Genomic DNA, 18,639 nt, shown 5'->3' with positions numbered 1-18,639 from the left:
ACGGAAAATATAAGAAGAAATATTTTTTTCTCAAATAACAACTTGATTACATAAAATAATCACAACAACATAATAATTTTAAAAGTTGCAGTATATAGCGGGTTCGTGCTGTTTCAAGTGATAGTAATTTTCACATTCCGAAAGAGGCTAAAAAAAGGAGTAGAAGGCTTTACTGAAGTGTTCTGGCTTTGAAATATTTCTCTGAACTTCCTGTGTGCTCCTAAAATGTTTTGCCAAAGCTGCTAGTTCAACTCCCGTTCTTATTACCTTCTTTGATTTAATGTAGTATGAATTCCATTTGCTACATATTTATAAGGGTTTGTCAGTTTCAGTATTTTCTTCACTAAACTCCCTTTTGCATACAGTCATGCCTCTCTGCAACGAAGGCAGTATTGAAACGAGAAATATGTCACTAAATGTAAAGCTCAATTCCACTTACAATTTTCCAACTTCTTCAGATTGCACATTCCACACGAGTTTTCTTCCAAACTATTTAAACATACGTTTAATGTTTCAATCAAACTCAAATTTCTATCCTAGTCAATTTGGGTCTTAACCATTTTAACTATACCTTCAAACTCCATCTTTCTACCCAAATCCAATGGTGTATTGGCATTTTTGCTAACCACTTTTTTACTGTAATCCACGCCTTTGGACAAACATGGATCGTTGGTATGGGTAGCTATGTGAAAGTCGTTTGATGGATTTAATGTGCGCCCCTTTTCAATCAAAGCAACAGTTACATTATATTGGCCTATATTATTACTGATTAATGATGTGAAGCTCTTCTGAGCTTTTCGAATAAGTTACCTAATTTTAAATCAGTGCATTTCGTTGTCGATGTTGAAGTTTACACTACAATTAACGTTCAAGGATGTTATCAAAGTATCTATTGCGAAACGGCAACATTAAACTTGCATAACTTACGTTCGCGGGATTCGAAAACTAAATCATAATTATAATAAAAAAGCTCTTACAATATACACTTTAATTTAAAGTTCAGCCTTGTAATTAGAAACAAAAAAAGATCAACCAAGGCTCGGCTAAAATCGAGGAAGTAAACAACATATACAACAATGGTGGGTTATTCTCCGCATCTCTGAGTGGGGCGCTGTTTGTAGGTCTTACCTCTCTGGAGTCTGGTCTTACCGTTTTCCGTGGAGTACTAGCAATCTGTTACCATGGAGTGGTATTAATAGATTCTAAGAGAGAATTGGGGTATTTTTAAAGGAACTTTCGTTTACACGACAAATCGACAATAAATCTACCCCACACAAAATAGCCCACGGAAAACAATATTCAAGCTCAGCCTCGTGTCTAAGCGGTTGTATTAAAAGGTTTACAAATTTCTTCAATAACATTTCAAACTAAACTGAACTGAATCCATGCTAGCTGGAAATCTAACAACAGTGACGTTGTTAGTGACACTAACAGTACAGTGCACGTTGACTCGTGCTCGTGTTTGGTTCATTTTTGAATTTATTTGACGAATTCAGGCTTATTTGATAGGCCTATTTTTCTCCAAACTCTTAATTAGTTTTGATTCAAGGGCTGCTTAGGGCTTACGCTTTTTTAAAAGCGTTCTAGCTTAACTTTGCTGCTTTGAGGATTTATTAAGGTAAGATTTATTTTGATTTTTTTTCTTTGTTTGTGCTGTATTCTTTTATATTTTCTTTGTTTGTGCTGTATTCTTTTCTGTCTCCTTTGTTTGTGTTGTATCCTATTTTTCTTCTCTACGGCTCCTGTTACACTGAATAAAATAGACCTCTTGTGGCTCACTGAGAAAACCTTCAGTGACTTGGTAATAGACCTATTGTGGCGCACTGAGAAAACCTTCAGTGACTTGGTAATAGACCTATTGTGGCGCACTGAGAAAACCTTCAGTGACTTGGTAGTAGACCTCTTGTGGCTCACTGAGAAAACCTTCAGTGACTTGGTAATAAACCTATTGTGGCTCACTGAGAAAACCTTCAGTGACTTGGTAATAGACCTATTGTGGCGCACTGAGAAAACCTTCAGTGACTTGGTAATATACCTATTGTGGCGCACTGAGAAAACCTTCAGTGACTTGGTAATAGACCTATTGTGGCGCACTGAGAAAACCTTCAGTGACTGGCAAATAGACCTATTGTGGCGCACTGAGAAAACCTTCAGTGACTGGCAAATAGACCTCTGGCTTGCAAAAAATATATAACTATAGTGACTTGGAAAGAGACCTTTTTGTGGCAACTAAACACATCTTTGTGTGCTAAATTTAAGAACTCAAAATGGTTTCTCGAGAAAAAGTTAGAAGGGACAAGAATCGTTTGAAAAAACAAAGTCAAAGAGCGTTGATAGCTAAAACTAAGACTTTAGCGAACAAAAACAAAACATATTGCAAAAGCTACTATATAAAAAAAACAGCTCTTTCAGAAGAAAAAATCGAGTGATGGACTCAATCGCAAGTCTTTATTGACAAGTTCAATAAAAACTCAAAAGGTTTTGCAGGCCCCTAAAACAGGTGGCGCTTCTCGACAAATAAAAGTTGGTGCGAACCCGACTAAGAATTATCTTAAAAAAACTCCTTTAACAAAGGAATTTTTAAAACAAAAAATAAAAAAATGATTGCCGAAAGTTTCAAGCGGTTTTTGGTGACGCGACTTACGGACCGTTTAATGACGAAAAGAACTTTTGCTAATTCACGTAAAAAGCAAAGTTCCAAATTTGCATCCCACAAACTCCTATGCCAGTTGCTATCTGGAAAAACATTCTATTTAAAAAGGCGAATATATTCGGCCTACCATGCAAGGCGCTCGTTACTTATTGAAGATTTCAAAAGTTTCGCGAAGAAAGTGCAAGAAATTGGATTGGTGGATAGTGACAATTTTATCAAAGTCATTGGAGGAAAAAGGCTTCATAGTAGTCTGGAAGAAGCTTTTTATCACCAGACAACATATTTTACTTTGGGGAATGATGGCAGAATTTTAAAAAACGAGGACCACGAAACGCGTTTTGAAAAAATTTTGCAGTTCGACGAAAATGGTCTATTAATAAAAGTGTTAAGAGAAAGCTCTCGTATCGGCGAAAAGGTTAATGAATTATGGGTTGATGAAAGTAATAATTTTATTGACCGGAAAAGACTGAACAAAGGCATTGAACGCTGCTTGCAAGTTAATGATTTAGGGGTTGTCACGAATCTATTCAATGCAGTAGAAAACGTGTCAGAGGAAAAAAATCCCAAAGCGAATATCGTAATTAACGAATCTGGGTTTATTGAAACCAAAGAAAAAGCTTCGTATTGGGAATGCAGCGACATTTGCAACGTTAGAGAGCGGGCTATTTTTAAAGTCATAGCTTTCATTAACCAGGCGGCAAAGGCCAGTGATAGCGACCTAAATAAACTTTTTGGCTCTGATTTTGACATTTGCTCCTACAAAAATAAATTTTGCCAGAAATCCATTGTCAAATTGCCATTGGACGATTCAGATTTTGAAGTAAAAGTTTTGCTGTACCTTGGTCATTTCTCTTATTGCTCTGAAAGCGAGGAATGCGAGAGTTACTTGAGAGCCTTCAGAGAACTAGCTCCACATTACTCTACAATTAGAACTATTTTGAGTAAAATCTACTCCGTTAGAGCGTTGCTTAACGCTTTTTCAACATTGACCGATGAGATTGAGCATGGTGATTACGAATCTCTTCAAAATGTTATACCCAAAATTAGTAAAGTTGTGGAGGCACGTGGATTAAAAATGTCAAATGCCGAAAACGAGGCGACGAAAGGCGGTGAGAACGATATAAGGCCTTGTCTCGACGGGGGTGAAATCTTGGCTTTCTACGCTAAACAATTTGCTAGAGCTGAGCGTGATACGAATGAATTTCACGACACATCTTGCGATTGTTGCGCTAGATTATTGAAAAATTCTGATTTGAGGACCGTGGAAAAACTAGCGTGCACTTCAGTTTTTGACAACCACGCCTTTCTCATTTTAAGAGCTGGTTTACTGTTGAAAAATCCAGAGTTCAGAGAAATGGACATGCTTTTATGCCCTTATTGTTCTAAAGAGTTGCAAAAGGGAAAGGTTCCAATTAGATGTTTCCTCAACGGCTTGGGGGTTGACGTTCCTCCGACCGAGGTCACGAGTTTGAACATGTTTGAAAAGGCCTTAATTCAGCTTGTGAAGGCATTTCACACTGTTGTCCGGTTAGGTACTAAAACTAATTCCAACATGCAGTTTGGCGCGGTGAAAGCTTTGAAAGGTAGAATCATATATTTGCCAATTCCAGTCCAAAAAAATTTGGATATGATACCTGCAGCACTGCCTAAAGATCACGAATTGCACGTCTTGGTTAATGGTTTGCCCACTAGTGACAAAAAGATTTGGCAAAAAATTGTTCGCCTTGATGCTTTGAAAAAGGCCGTCGCTAAACCGAAAAAAATTAATCCATTGTACAAAGACATTGATATTACTCTTATCAATGAGGATTACATTTCTGGCACCGAAGAGATTAACGGAACTATTGAAGACGAAAACTCATTAACTCCCGATGAATTATTGGCGAAAACGGATCCTCTGGCGCTGTTAAACAACCGCGACGAGGTCAATACAAACGGCTTCAGTACAGTTGCAAAAAATCCGCAAGCGGAATCGCACCAAATCGATATCGATGTTATCAATGATGGTGTGATCGAATCAAATCTTTCGCCAGACGACCGTTATAAAATTTTAACTCAACCTGAGGCACTGTTGCGAAAACTCTCGAAAGATGAAGTGAATGAGCTGTACGATCACTAAACAATTCACCCGGTGAATGTTCAGCCGTCAAAAGATTTGTTGGCTTCTTACCAAATGAAGCGTGTCGAAGCCGAGCCTATCAGTAATTGGGACAAAAATCTAGAATACATGTCATTCGTGCACTTGTTCCCAATGGCTCACTATGGCAAGAACGACGAAAGACCGTTTGGGAAAATGACGGAAACTGAATACCGACTTTCTCGTCTTTTGAACGCGAATCCAATGTTTAGACGTGATTATGCGTTCATGTTCCATTTATACCAAGAGGCCGAAATGAAATCCATTAACAGTAGTTTGAATTACGTTCTACGCGTGAAAAAACCCATGAACGTATCGGTCAATGATTTCGTGAATCGAGTTGATTCTCGAGATTCGGAGCTCGAGAGTAATTTAGCGACTTTCATGGCCCACATTCGAGGAACCAAGGATTATTGGTATAAAGTTCTCAAATGTGTTTTGGCCATGATTAGGGAGTATGGCCCCCCTACTTGGCTTTTAACTTTTAATTCGGCCGAATACGATGACATTGAACTTCACGACCACCTACGACGAGTAAATGCTGACGTGCCAGGGATCGAATCTATGTCGGTGGCTGAACTATTAAATTTAGATCCTCTTAGCGTTAGTTTACATTTTCACAACAAAGTGAGGTCTCTCCTAAGCAACTTTGTGCTTTGTAAAGAGAATCCGGTTCTTGGACCGATAGCGCATCATTTTGTGCGCGTCGAGTACCAATCTCGCGGCTTAGCCCATTACCATTGCTTGTTGTGGGCCGAGGAAGCTCCCGTGATTGGTTCCTCTTCGGCAATAGCTATTTTAGAATACGCGCAGAAGTATGTCACGTGTTCAATCCCAAAAGCTGCTGAAAGTCCAGAACTTTACCGGCTAGTAAAAAAATTTCAAACACATAAATGTTGCAGCAGTTGCTACCGAAAGGTTAAGAGAGGAAATAAGGAGCTCAAAGTGTGTCGTTACGGTTTTCCTCGAAACGTTACAAACGTTGCGACATTGAACTCTGCTGAATCAGTTACGCGTCATCGTAAAATGAAACGAAGCCAGAAACGCCTGTATGATTTGCCCAGAAATGAGAGCGAAGTTTTTATCATTGACTACAATCCGGCATTACTTTTGGCATTGAAAGCCAATATGGATTTGCAGTTTGTCGCCGATTCCTCGGAACAAGTGGCGATCTACGTCACGTCGTACGTGACAAAGGGAGATCGGGCTGAAATGGATCAGTGTTTCGCAGAGTTGGCACACGAAAGCTTGTCTAAAAGACTGTTCGCTTATGGACTGAAATCTTTCACAAATAAATCGGTCGGTATTTACGAAGCCTTGGACATGATGTTGGGTCAGAAATTGTTTCAAAAGTCTGACAGCACCAAATTTATTAACACTAACGTGAAGGAAAACCGATCCAAAGTTTTGAAATGTTACAAGGATCTTGCGCGCTTGAGGGAAATTGATCCTGAAAGCGAAGACATTTGCCAACCAGGGTTTGTGGACGATAAGTATCCCAACAGACCCGATAACTTGGAAGATTTAAGCTTGCGCGAGTTCGGCCGGTTTTACGATTACGTCAAGTACTCGGAGGCAGCGAAAAAATCTGAAAATGTAATCGAGTTGAAAAATAATCTCGGTTTGATGAGAAAGAGGATTAAGCCCTACATAATAGAACATTACGTTCACGACCCAATAGAGGAACCAGAAAAGTACTGCCACTCTACTTATTCTGTTCAAACCATGGCGAAACGAAACTGAATTATTGGGCGAATTTGCGACCTTCGCTGAAGCTCTCAAAAGCTCATTATCGACGCTAAAACCCATGAGAGAATATACCATGAGAAATTTTCGGTTTCCAAAGAAGTTGAAAAGAAGCGCAAAGCCTCCGAAAAAGCTAAAGAGACTTCAGCTCTTTCGGATACAGAAAGCTATGACGATGAAAATGCCCTTCAAGGGAAAGAAATCGTCGTTGAAACGGAAAATGCGATGCACGATGTCGAAGCCGCTATGGAAATTGATTTCGAGGGCATGACACTAGACCAGGTTGCGCTACTCAACACTGATCAAAAAAGGGTGTACGACAAAGTCATGGATCACTTCACCCAAGAGGGAGGGCAAAAGGAAAATTTTTGCCATTTTGTGTCTGGTCCGGGTGGCACTGGAAAGTCCTTTCTTATTGCCACTATCGCCAACGCCGTTAGACGCCACATTAAAAATGCCGGTAGCGTCGCGATCGCCGCTCCCACGGGCGTGGCTGCTCTAAATGTCAACGGCGTAACGTTGCATAGATTACTTATGTTGCCAGTAGAACATGGGCGTACCGCGGAATACCATTCCCTCAATTCCGAAAATATTTCCATTATGAAACAAACTCTGGGAAATTTGAAACTCTTGATAGTCGATGAGATCTCTATGGTGTCTTCGGTCTTACTAACTTACGTTCATTTGAGGCTAAATGAATTTTGGGAAATGAACAAGCCTTTCGGCGGTGTCGTTTGCATTCTCGTTTTTGGAGATTTCTTCCAATTGCCGCCTGTACAGGGTAATCCCGCGTTTTTAAAAGTCACTTCCCAGGAAGCGAGACTAAGATTTAATAGCATTGGTGGCACTGATCTTTGGAAGTATTTCCAATACGATGAACTAACGCAAAACGTACGACAGGCCGGCGACAGAGTTTATGGCGACCTACTTAACCGAATTAGAATTGGAACTGTTACAAAAGATGACGTTTCAACCTTAGAAAGTAGACTAGTTCCGGGAGGGAACAAAATTGAGGTGGCTATGAATCTTTACGTTAAGCTGGTTAAAGAAGGATTTCATCCCATCTGTTTGATGCCGAAATTGGCCATGTGCGATAAATTCAACATAAAAATGCTCGAAGAAAGCCGACAGAAAGTTGAATGCGTTGAATGCGAAGACAAACTCGTTAATTACGACAAAAAAATTACCAAAAACATTGTCAGGAGACTCAAAATGTTAGACAATGAGCCGTCTAAAACCGGAGGTCTTGAGAGCAAGCTGTATCTATGCGTTGGATCTCGAGTAATGGTTAGGAGAAACATCAATTTCGAAGAAGGTGTTATTAATGGCACCATGGCCGTTATAACGGGATTCCAAAAGAACGACCGTGGAAACATCATTGGTATCCGGATCAGAGTAGATCGGGAACCAAACGACGAGAACAATAAGTCCGACTTTGTAGTCGAGAAAATGAGCGTCAAGTTCTTGCTAATGACCAGTGTATACGTGAAACGAACCCAATTCCCCATAATCTTGGCATACGCCATTACTATACACAAAAGCCAGGGAATGAGTTTAAAATGCGCAATTATGGATTTGGGATCAAGTTTATTTGGAACCGGCATGGCATACGTTGCTCTATCGCGAGTGACTTCCTTGGCCGGTCTCCATCTCTTGCAGTTAGACCCGAATAAAATTATGGCAGATGGACGAGCCATTGCGGAGTATAACAGGCTGCGTCAAAAACACAGACCTGATCTTCCACTTTTAGAAATAGTGGGGTCGGAAGCAAAGAGAGGTACAAAAAGGCCAACGTCGAAGAGTATTTTAGAAGGTGAAGGAGAGCGATCTGATGAAACGGCAAAAGAAAGACCAAATAAAAAGATTAGACTAGGTCTTCAAAGTGTAGACATTTTTCCCTTGAAAGGATTTGAAAATGGAGATGGAGTAACGTGCTTCGCAAATAGCGTTTTGCAATTGCTCTTACTGATTCCGGAATTAAGAAACATGGTTAAAGGGCATAAAGGATCATTGAGCGATAAGCCTATTTTGACTTGCCTTCGTAACACTATTGAGCATGTTGAAAATTCAAATTTGAGTTCTGGTGACGATGGTTTCAATTTGCGAACGGCTGTTGGTCTGCCTTTTACCCACAAACAACAACAAGATGCTAGTGAATTCTTATGGGTTCTCTTGCCAAAACTTTGCGAAGAAATGGAAACTTGTGACTCTGACGCTCTTCAAGAACTATTATGGACAAAGTCGCAAAACGTTACCAAATGCCCGAACTGTCACCTTGAAAAAAGTTCTGGAAACATTATCCAAAGCTGCATCTTCACTCTTCCTTTGCCAAACCTCGCTAAAATTGATTGGAAACTATTAATCGAAAGGATGGGACCAGCAATGATGGCATGCGGAACTTGTAAACACAGAGAAATTAATGAACGTGATGTATTGATTTCTGCCAGTAAGTACGTATTTCTGTGGTTTCCAAGAGATACTGTAGTAAATGGTCACCCTATTAAGATTTTAACCAAAATATCGGGATTCGAAAATCAGAAAGTGGTTTTAAACCAAAGCGTTTACAAAACTAGGGGCGTGATCATTCATAAAGGTTCATCTTTAAACCAAGGTCACTATCTGAATTTTATTCGAAAAGATAACAGCTGGTACGAGGTTAGTGATACAACAATCACCAAGCGTGACAGATTCGTCAGTAACTTGACTGATGTCTCAATTATCCTTCTGGAGAAAGTCTCTCCTTTTTAAAGAGAACCTAGCCTAACTAGCGTTGTTAAGGGTGATCACTAAAAAATGGTAAATTAAGGAAACATAGGAAATTTGCCCTTGAAATATACAGAGATGTTGGTGTAAAATGTAAGCGAGAAAATAATGAAATTGTGGGGAAAAACTAGGAAGAATTTGTGTGGGAAAAACTAGGAAGAAATTGTAGGGAAAAAACTAGCAAGAAATTGTTGCAAAATAAACGAAAAGTACATAAATAAATTATCAATCAAAATCTACTTTCAAATGAAAAGTAGAAACTTCATTATAATTTCATGGTTTGAGAGTTTTACAAAACTATTCAAAATCTAATTATATTACTTTACGATTGCGAGTTAAATTCCAGAAATTTTGAAATTTCCTCCAAGCTATAGAAAGTATATATTTAGAAATTATCGAGAAACCCACAAGTAACTAATTCCCCGGTGTCTATTGCTATTGCTAAGTATTCCTCACAAACGAAGAATGTTTAGAAATATTTCAAAATGTAAGTTTCCCATTTAAATTTCAATATATCAATAAAATAGTTCGCAAAATCACAAGCGCCAATTAAATCTAGCAACATTCAATATCGTAATGCTGCCAAACAAGAGAATCGACCCCGTAATTAAGTAACATCGCTTGCGATTTCTCGCTATCCCTGATTCAACCTGTTTCCTTCTGCTGAAATATCCTCTAGTTGGCCGATGATTGAGAGGGGTGGCGGGAGGGGGCGGTTATTTGCTTTGCCTTTGAGACAACGTGGATAACACGTTGTTTAAGGCCATACTTCCTCATATCAGTTAAAAAAATACAATGGCTATAATCTTCGAAGCAGGGTCCTATACAAAACTCTCTTATGGCCGCTTCTATCTCCTTTTCCTTTCTCTTGAAGCTCATTTAACACGTGGTCAAAAATATATAGACATCTTCTTCAAGCTTTGCTACTCATGAAGAATTTCCTCAATAATTCTCATTGATATATGTATAGAGTTTCAAAAGAAATAAACATTTTTATCCTACATTTCAAATCGAGGGGTCACTTGAATAATCAGGTGTACAGAATTAAAGAAATCGATTACTTGATTACTAGAATTCTTAGAAAAACATTAGTAATCACAATAATTTTTGTGTTAATCAAAGGTAATGAGAAATCTCATATAATCACTGGAAATCTCGTGAAACCTTGAGAAAATCAGAAACAATCACATGATTTACTAGTAATCTTTTGTAACCACTCGGTAATCACACCTTTCGTGAAATAATCACAGATAATCAATCGAGGAATTCGAAAATCCAAAAGAAAAATCATAATCGGTTGAAATAGAAATAATCACTGCATTCATCGAAATTCACGAAGAACCCAGCGGTATTCACGACATTCACCCAAAAATCAATGGGATTCATTGGAATTCAAACAAAAATCGCGAGTAATCAGCGGCAATTACGGGAATCAGTGTAAAGATTATGGAAATCACCGACAATAATCGTAATCACAAAAATCAAGGAATTCTATCAGTAATCATCAAAATTCACATAAAAATTTAAAAATCAGTAGTCAGGTGTGAAACTTTTGGCTGATGACTAGACCCTCGTTTCAAATACTGTCATTTTTAAACTTACTACGTAAATAAAGTACAACATTATATGCTTATCGAAATCTGTTTTATTGAATATAACTTAAATATAATTACCGATATTCAATTATAATTATAATTAAATTAAGACTGAAGGGACAGATATTATAAAAAAACGGCTTGGTTTGGACCAAGTCCGAAAAAACAAACGATATGTGTGAGGTTTATCAATTGGCTGAAGTTTCAGATATTGGAATTTTTTTTTAAATTATTTTTATTCCTTTAATCCTTAATCATTATTTAATTCAATCAACTGATTTTACTGTTAATCGATCTATTCCCTCTAAATTAATTTAAAAAATTACATATCTACGCTTTTTCAAGAATAATTCCATTTTCCGAAAACATTTTATCATGAAATTAATTATTTTGAAGGGATTTCGTGTCAATGTTCACTAACTAAGCACCTTGACGGAGATAGGTTTAATTGTTGCTGGCTTGGCAAACTTTCAGGTTTGTAATTTATAAGTTCCTGAGAAGACTGTTGCTCAAGAAAATATGATAAATAACTTTTTTGCTTAAACTAATTTATAATCTTGTGATGTCTTCTTAAGACAAAGCAACATGTTTATCCGGTGTCGTTTCTTTTAGTAGGTGGCTCTCCGCAGTAATGGAAAATTATGATATCGGCTGATATAACCAAAGGTACGGGTAAAGATTACATAAAAAGAAATACTTTTCAGTACCAATGACTTGTTATATTCATTTCCTGCGGAAATAATATGGTTAAACACATTATACCTTACCTCAATTTTCCCAATATATATTAAATTTTGCAATCACCAGAGGTTCCAGTGTCGAAACCTTTTCACATTAGTAAACGGTACATGACTTTCCGGACCTAACCTTAATAACCTAACACTATAAAAAATTCATGTACATACATAAATGTTTATGTACATGGCTTGAGACTCGCTAGCGCCGAAGGACCAATCACTTAGTGTAATCGGTGTACATTTGTTAGTGTGTACACCATTTGGAAATTACATACAGGGAAACTAAACTGGGGTCTTCACTTTCTCGCCTAGAAGCACTGCTATAGGCAGTGCGAGTTGACTGGCCTCCCGCGACCCGCCTGTAGTGAACTTTGACACCGTCTGGCGATGACCCTAATGGTGGACAAGCCCCTGTGTGTTTTCCGAAATGGTCTCTACGCCTGATAAAATGATTACACGTAATACGTAACCAGTGCGCCAACAATGTAGTAAGGGGTGATGACGTTTCAAATGTAGATTGACCAAGAATCTCAGAAGCACGGAGAGTGAAATTGCAGTGCAATCTTTCCTTCATAGAGGTGGCAAAAGAAATGTAGCGTTTTGATATACGAAATTAAATGTATAAATTCGCGCAACAACCTGGTATGGCATCCACTATTAAATATTCACATTTTCCTTTCGAATTATGTCAAAGTTCGCTAGCTCTTTTAAGACAATCTGTAGATTATTCAATATTGCTCCCCCAACACGTACTCCCTTCAAAATAATTAATTTCATGATAAAATGTTTTCGGAAAATGGAATTATTCTTGAAAAAGCGTAGATATGTAATTTTTTAAATTAATTTAGAGGGAATAGATCGATTAACAGTAAATCAGTTGATTGAATTAAATAATGATTAAGGATTAAAGGAATAAAAATAATTTAAAAAAAAATTCCAATATCTGAAACTTCAGCCAATTGATAAACCTCACACATATCGTTTGTTTTTTCGGACTTGGTCCAAACCAAGCCGTTTTTTTATATCTAATATGATTTCAGGGTGTCCTATAGGTATCTTGGTGGTTTTGTTAATAAATGGGTATAGACTTGTGAAATCCACGTAATGAATTCGCTCCGATCCTGTTGTTTTATGGTATAGTTTTGTTGCGCAATATCTCCCCCCGAAGAATGCATCACGGGGGTCTAATCTTTTTACTATTTTAGGCTTAATATCATTACATTTTAAAAACTCTATTATTTCTGGTTTATTTAATTTTTCATTCTGCCAGTCACACTCCCACTTGACATTCACTATATAATTGAGGGATTCTAATGTGACTAAGACGTTCATGTTTCTAAAATATCTGGAATTCAAAGTCTGTGCAGGATCTCCATGCAAAGCCTTGTTTCTGTTTAAGGGAAAGTGTATTTTACACCCATGATAGAAACACCCCCAGTACTCGAATATTTCCTTGTTGATTTCACAAAATCCGTCTACTTTGAGTTTTTTTATTCTGATTTCTTTACCTCTAAAGGATGATTGGATAGATATATTTCGTTTGTGCGCGGTCCACTCTAACCATTCTATAGCCCCTATGGACTGATTTTCGCTAAGTCTGTAATAATTAGCGGGTATGATGCCTATAGTATCAGGTTTAAGATAATTCCTGCGAAATACGTAAGAGCAAACGCCAGGAAGAGTAATTGCGCCGCAATTAAATGGATCTACACCCGTTACTTTAAAGAGTAGTGTACGAAAAGTTAAACAACCTAGGAATAGTAAAACCGTATCGTACTCACAATAATGATTTAGTTCCTTCAAGAAGTCGAAACCTTTACCTTTACTATCTTCGGAGCTATGCCATTTTAAGAAGATATCTAAATTTTTCCTTGTAAAATATTGACAACCATACGCTTCGATAGGGGGGAGATTAGTTTCTATAACATAGTTGGTTTCATCCTGTCTATCTACATCAAAATTGTGTTCTGTTACATTGAATAAACAAGTCGGGAAAACCAAAATATTACCTCTCCGTGTCGAGAAGATTATATAACCTTAAGTATCCAATGAAAACGTCGACCTTTTTGCCCTCATCCTTTCCCGCGCTTTGCGCTTCCGCATTTCATACTTACTCTCAACATTATCTTCCTCCATTTTACATATAAAAATCAAATACTCACAAAAAGAAGTGGCAAAAACCTGCTGGCTCTTTACAACCACTTAATTTGACTTAATATCCAATTTCCAACAACAATAATATACCGGTAGTTTAATTGACAACCTACTAGCATCGAAATTCTCATTAAGAATGGCTCCCGCGGATAAAAAACGGCAATTTTCAACTAGGTGGGCGTTATCTCATTAGATTTGAAAAATATCATTTGTCTTTTTTACCAATGCCTAACCGTTTGGATTTTTTAAAGCTTTCTAGCACCAAAAAATATTTATGAATGAGGATAAAAAAGGTCTGTCCTCTCTTAATTTTTAAAGCTTTTCTCATGATTACTCTATACAATAGTAACAAGGAGTATAAACCCATTAGTGGAAGCAGTATTTTTTTCCCAAAACAATCTCGCTTATGTTTATGCAATGAATGAAATATATCACAATGCACGGGCCTTGATAGATATAGGAGGCAATGAAGGAAATGTATCGTATGCACGGGCCTTGGTAGATATAGGAGGCAATGATAATCTCTCTCTTTGCACGAGAGGTTTATCTTTAATATTTAAATAAATATAATTATTTTTAATTATTTTAATCTTCAATAATTAACATTAATAATAGTTAAATCGTTTAAAATAAAGTTATACCTATTATCTTCTCAAACTTTGCTAATATTGACGTTTAAAGTGAAGGGTACCCCTCTTCCCGCTTTCTTCAGATTTTGGGGTATATATACGATTCGTTTCCATTATAATTGTAAGGAAAAACCGCAAATGCGAAAACCTTTGGTAGCGATCCTACCTTAGGGAGCGGCTAGACGTTTCTCGTAACCCTAGCTGATCGCCGCGTATATCCTAAAACCAAACGATGATAATGGAGTAGAAGCCAATGATACAGATTGGTGTCTATGTGGAATAGACGGTAAACCAGTGGATGGTGGTGTTAGAAGGCAGTGTAAGTGCAGACGGGTGTCAATGTGGGATTGAGAAAGAACAGAAGATGGTGGTGATTAGAAGCCAGTAAGAACAGACTAGTGTCCGTGTGGGATGGATAAAGACCAGAAGATGGTGGTGTGAGAACTCAAGTAGAGGAGCCATTTCCGTGACTGTGAAAGCAGTTCGGAAATGGCGAAAACGTTTGCTCCGATACGCAAACTGCGAACGCGGTCACGTGGGTGTAACAACAGACAGACACACAGACAGACACACAGACACGGCCGTTACAGAACCTCTCCTGGACTACGTCACACGGAGAGGTAAAAATGTGGAAAATACCCTTTAGCGGCGTCTGATATACCAAAAGTAGCGGGAAACTTTGCTAAGGCTACAGGAATGAAATTATAAGAATCCAGAAATAACAAGTTAAACAATTTAATTTCTTAAATTCGAGTTCCGTTAATTTTCAAAGATGGGACGAATTTTTCATCTCGATTAATGATTTCTCGAATTAGTAATTGATTATCAATATTACTTCCAAAATGTGACAGTATGATGACGTTCTTAACGGCATGCAATTGCATTAAATAATCTAAAAATAAAGATATAGGATTACCGCCTGAAAATTGTTGTTTACGCCTACCAAACTGACTACACATAATACAATTAAAATTTAGGGATGTTTCATCTATACAATGCTCACACACGGTTATACTAACAGGATAGCCTGGTTTTCATAGGCTCCTAACTTTTCCTGACATACCTTCGTTTGTATGCATTCTACGTCAAAGAAAATATACATAAGGTTAGGCTGATTAGGTCTAGGCTTTTTAACGGATGGCACTTTCAGAGGTTTATCTTTGATAACCTGGATATAACATAAGTGATTGCTAGGTTGATATTTCTTACAAACCTGACAAAATATCTCACGACACGTATGCGTCTCAGTTCTTCGGGAAAAATCAATAATTTGTAAACAGTCTTTACAGTGAAAAAGACGCTCACATAGGGACTTTTTTTGCTTGAAGATGCTAAGTGGCTTTGATAGCATTCATCGCCTAAGAATGTTCGTAAACAAGACCCACAAGCTTTCTGGGGTCCTTGGCAGATATTGGGTCTCATGCAACTAAAACAAAAGTCATTACATTTATGGGACTGTATTAGCCAATAGGGTACGAGACATTTTTCACAGAATCGGTCGTGATTTAAAAGTGGTCTTAATTTTATAATAACGTTATAATGGTTATTTTCATTCAATAAAAAGAGGCGGGGCCTAGTATCACTTGGATCATTTTCACCTAAAATCAAGATAGGAACGCTATTTTCGAATTTGTAGATGAAAATCGAATACTGATTCGAACTTATCAAACGATTCGGCAGTCCCACACTCACCAACCCTTACTCCTGCCTTAAGACATAGTTCTAAAGCAGCTTCTTTCTGCATTTTGTTCTCATCTATAGCTTTAGATATTGATTCGTAATGGGTTTTCAACGCTTTGTTGTTTTTGTTGTTCATGTAGTCACGATGAGAAACAGCTACACAAAGGGGTTGGGCTAAACACAGGTTATCAGAATTGACTATACGTACAATACCTCGCCTATCTTCACAGAATAGATTGAAAGGTTTAATGCCTCGGGGCGCAGATAGGGTCTTGCCCTCGGGCAGTCTTACAATGCTAAAAATAATTTTAACAGGACCTAGGAAAAATGCTTCCATTTCGTCATCATAAAGCATAACACTAAGCTGGTCAAAAAGAATATTAGGGTCGACTTGATCTGCTCTTCTAAAGGATAATTCTAGTTCGGACCTACAAATATTTGCCGCACTCTTTAAAGTAATTTGGATGTAATCTGTAGGCCTGTACTTACTAAGAACACATTTGGTTACGGTGCATACACTAGCGACGGGATCTTCAGTAACTCCAAGAACTAACTCTCGACCATACTTGTTAAAATGTTTATAAAATCTCTCACTTTGACCTAGTATCTCGCAAGAAGGTAGGTTGTCAATAGGTGTGGGCTGGTCCGTTTCTCCTCCTCCCCATTGTACGTCGATATCATCGTCAAAAATCGTCTCTTCAGAACCGTTCTCCCTCGGTAAGGTATCGTTCAATAGTGTCTCCTCTGCGTGTGGTCCTTGATCTTTTCCGTCTAAAAATGCGGCTATCTCTTTGTCATATTGCGAGCTGTTGAAGTCGACGATTTGAGCTTCTTCGTGTATACCCAGCTCAATTTCTTCTTGTCGTTTCGCTAGGCGATCTACGTATTCGGTTCTTAAGGGACTTGGAATTAGATTCCTTAGGTTTTCCAATTCTTCTAGGGTATTACAGTCCTCTGGTGCTCGAGCAACTGTTTTCATATACTCAAGTAAGTCGAGGCAAGCTTGAATGACATTTAAGTCACCTTGTACTACGAGTTGTGGTAGAGTCTGCGGTCCGTACACCGGATCTAGTCGCAGATAGGCGCATAGGAAGAAATAAAACTCATATATTAAACGTAACGGCCAGGGTCTATTTATAGTCAGTTCGTTCAAAGTTGTACGGAGAGTTTCAAGATCCATGTTTAGCTTTCGGTGTTTGAAGATCGACTGTGTATTTTGATCATTTCCTTAGCCCCTTTTATACTAAATTTCATAATAAAAACGCCCACATTCCTCAATAATTTAACAATAGCCTGATTTATTGCTTATCAGTCACCAGATGTTTTCTCACAATGCATTTCGGACACACGCCTGTTGAAAGTTTACCGATTTTATAATAAAATAAAATGCTGGATTTGCTTTATGTCAAATAAATTGTCAACAAAAGAGTGGCCTATAAATAGAATTTTGTTATAAACATTGCAAATAAGGGACAATTTTATTGGGGTAATAAATGAAAAACATGATGTGTAAAAGGTTTCTAGTGATTCTCAATTGTGACAATATCCTTTGTTATCTTAAAGTCTGTTAAATAATAACGTTCCGAATTTCTCTAATAGGTCATAAAAACCATTGTACATTTTTTCAAAAAAAATGCTAACTTGAGCTAACGAAATTTCTTAATAGACACGCTTATATTCCTCAATCGTTTAACAATAGCCTTTATTACCTGATCTTATCAGCCAACAGATGTTTTCATACAATGCATTTCGGACCCATGCCTGTTAATAGTTTACCCATTTTATAACGGGGGGTTAGTCATTCTCCAAAATTTTGTACACCTGATTTCTGATTTCTGAATTTTTATGTGAATTCCGTTGACTACTGAATGAATTACTTGATTTCCGTGATTACGATTATTTTAGGTGATTTCCATAATCTTTACAATGATTTCCCGTTATTGCCGCAGATTACTCGAGATTACTACTTGAATTCCACTGATTACTCGTGATTACTTTTTGAATTCCACTGATTACTCGTGATTACTTTTTGAATTCCACTGATTACTCGTGATTACTTTTTGAATTCCACTGATTACTCGTGATTACTATTTGAATTCCACTGATTACTCGTGATTACTATTTGAATTCCACTGATTACTCGTGATTACTGTTTGAATTCCACTGATTACTCGTGATTACTATTTGAATTCCACTGATTACTCGTGATTACTATTTGAATTCCACTGATTACTCGTGATTACTATTTGAATTCCACTGATTACTCGTGATTACTATTTGAATTCCACTGATTACTCCATTTCAACTGATTACGATTTTTATTTTGGATTTTCGAATTCCTCGATTGATTATGCGTGATTATTTGACGAAATATGTGATTACCGAGATGATTACAAAAGATTACTAGGAAATTATGTGATTATTTCTGATTCTCTCAATATTCCATGTGATTTCCAGTGATTATCGGAGATTTCTGATTACTCACAAAATTGATTATGATTACTTATGATTTTCTTAGAATTCTAGAAATCAAGTAATCGATTTC

General features: G+C 37.5%; 1 long non-coding RNA gene across 1 annotated transcript; it reads right to left on the bottom strand.

Annotated features, from left to right (window-relative positions):
* Positions 1–238: 238 nt before the first annotated feature.
* On the bottom strand, positions 239–1,084 carry LOC149720115 (uncharacterized). Its single transcript, XR_016381414.1, has 4 exons — positions 811–1,084; positions 572–719; positions 440–489; positions 239–375 (listed from the first exon to the last, which is right to left on the bottom strand). It is a non-coding gene; the product is annotated as an uncharacterized LOC149720115 (long non-coding RNA).
* Between the last annotated feature and the right edge of the window lie 17,555 nt (positions 1,085–18,639).

This window comes from Phalangium opilio, unplaced genomic scaffold (assembly GCF_054372755.1).
Source record: "Phalangium opilio isolate 3A_F unplaced genomic scaffold, DU_Popi_V2 ptg000002l_1, whole genome shotgun sequence".
Taxonomy (NCBI): domain Eukaryota; kingdom Metazoa; phylum Arthropoda; class Arachnida; order Opiliones; family Phalangiidae; genus Phalangium; species Phalangium opilio.
Note: the sequence above shows the minus strand (reverse complement) of the source record. Positions and strands in the feature narration are given on the sequence as shown.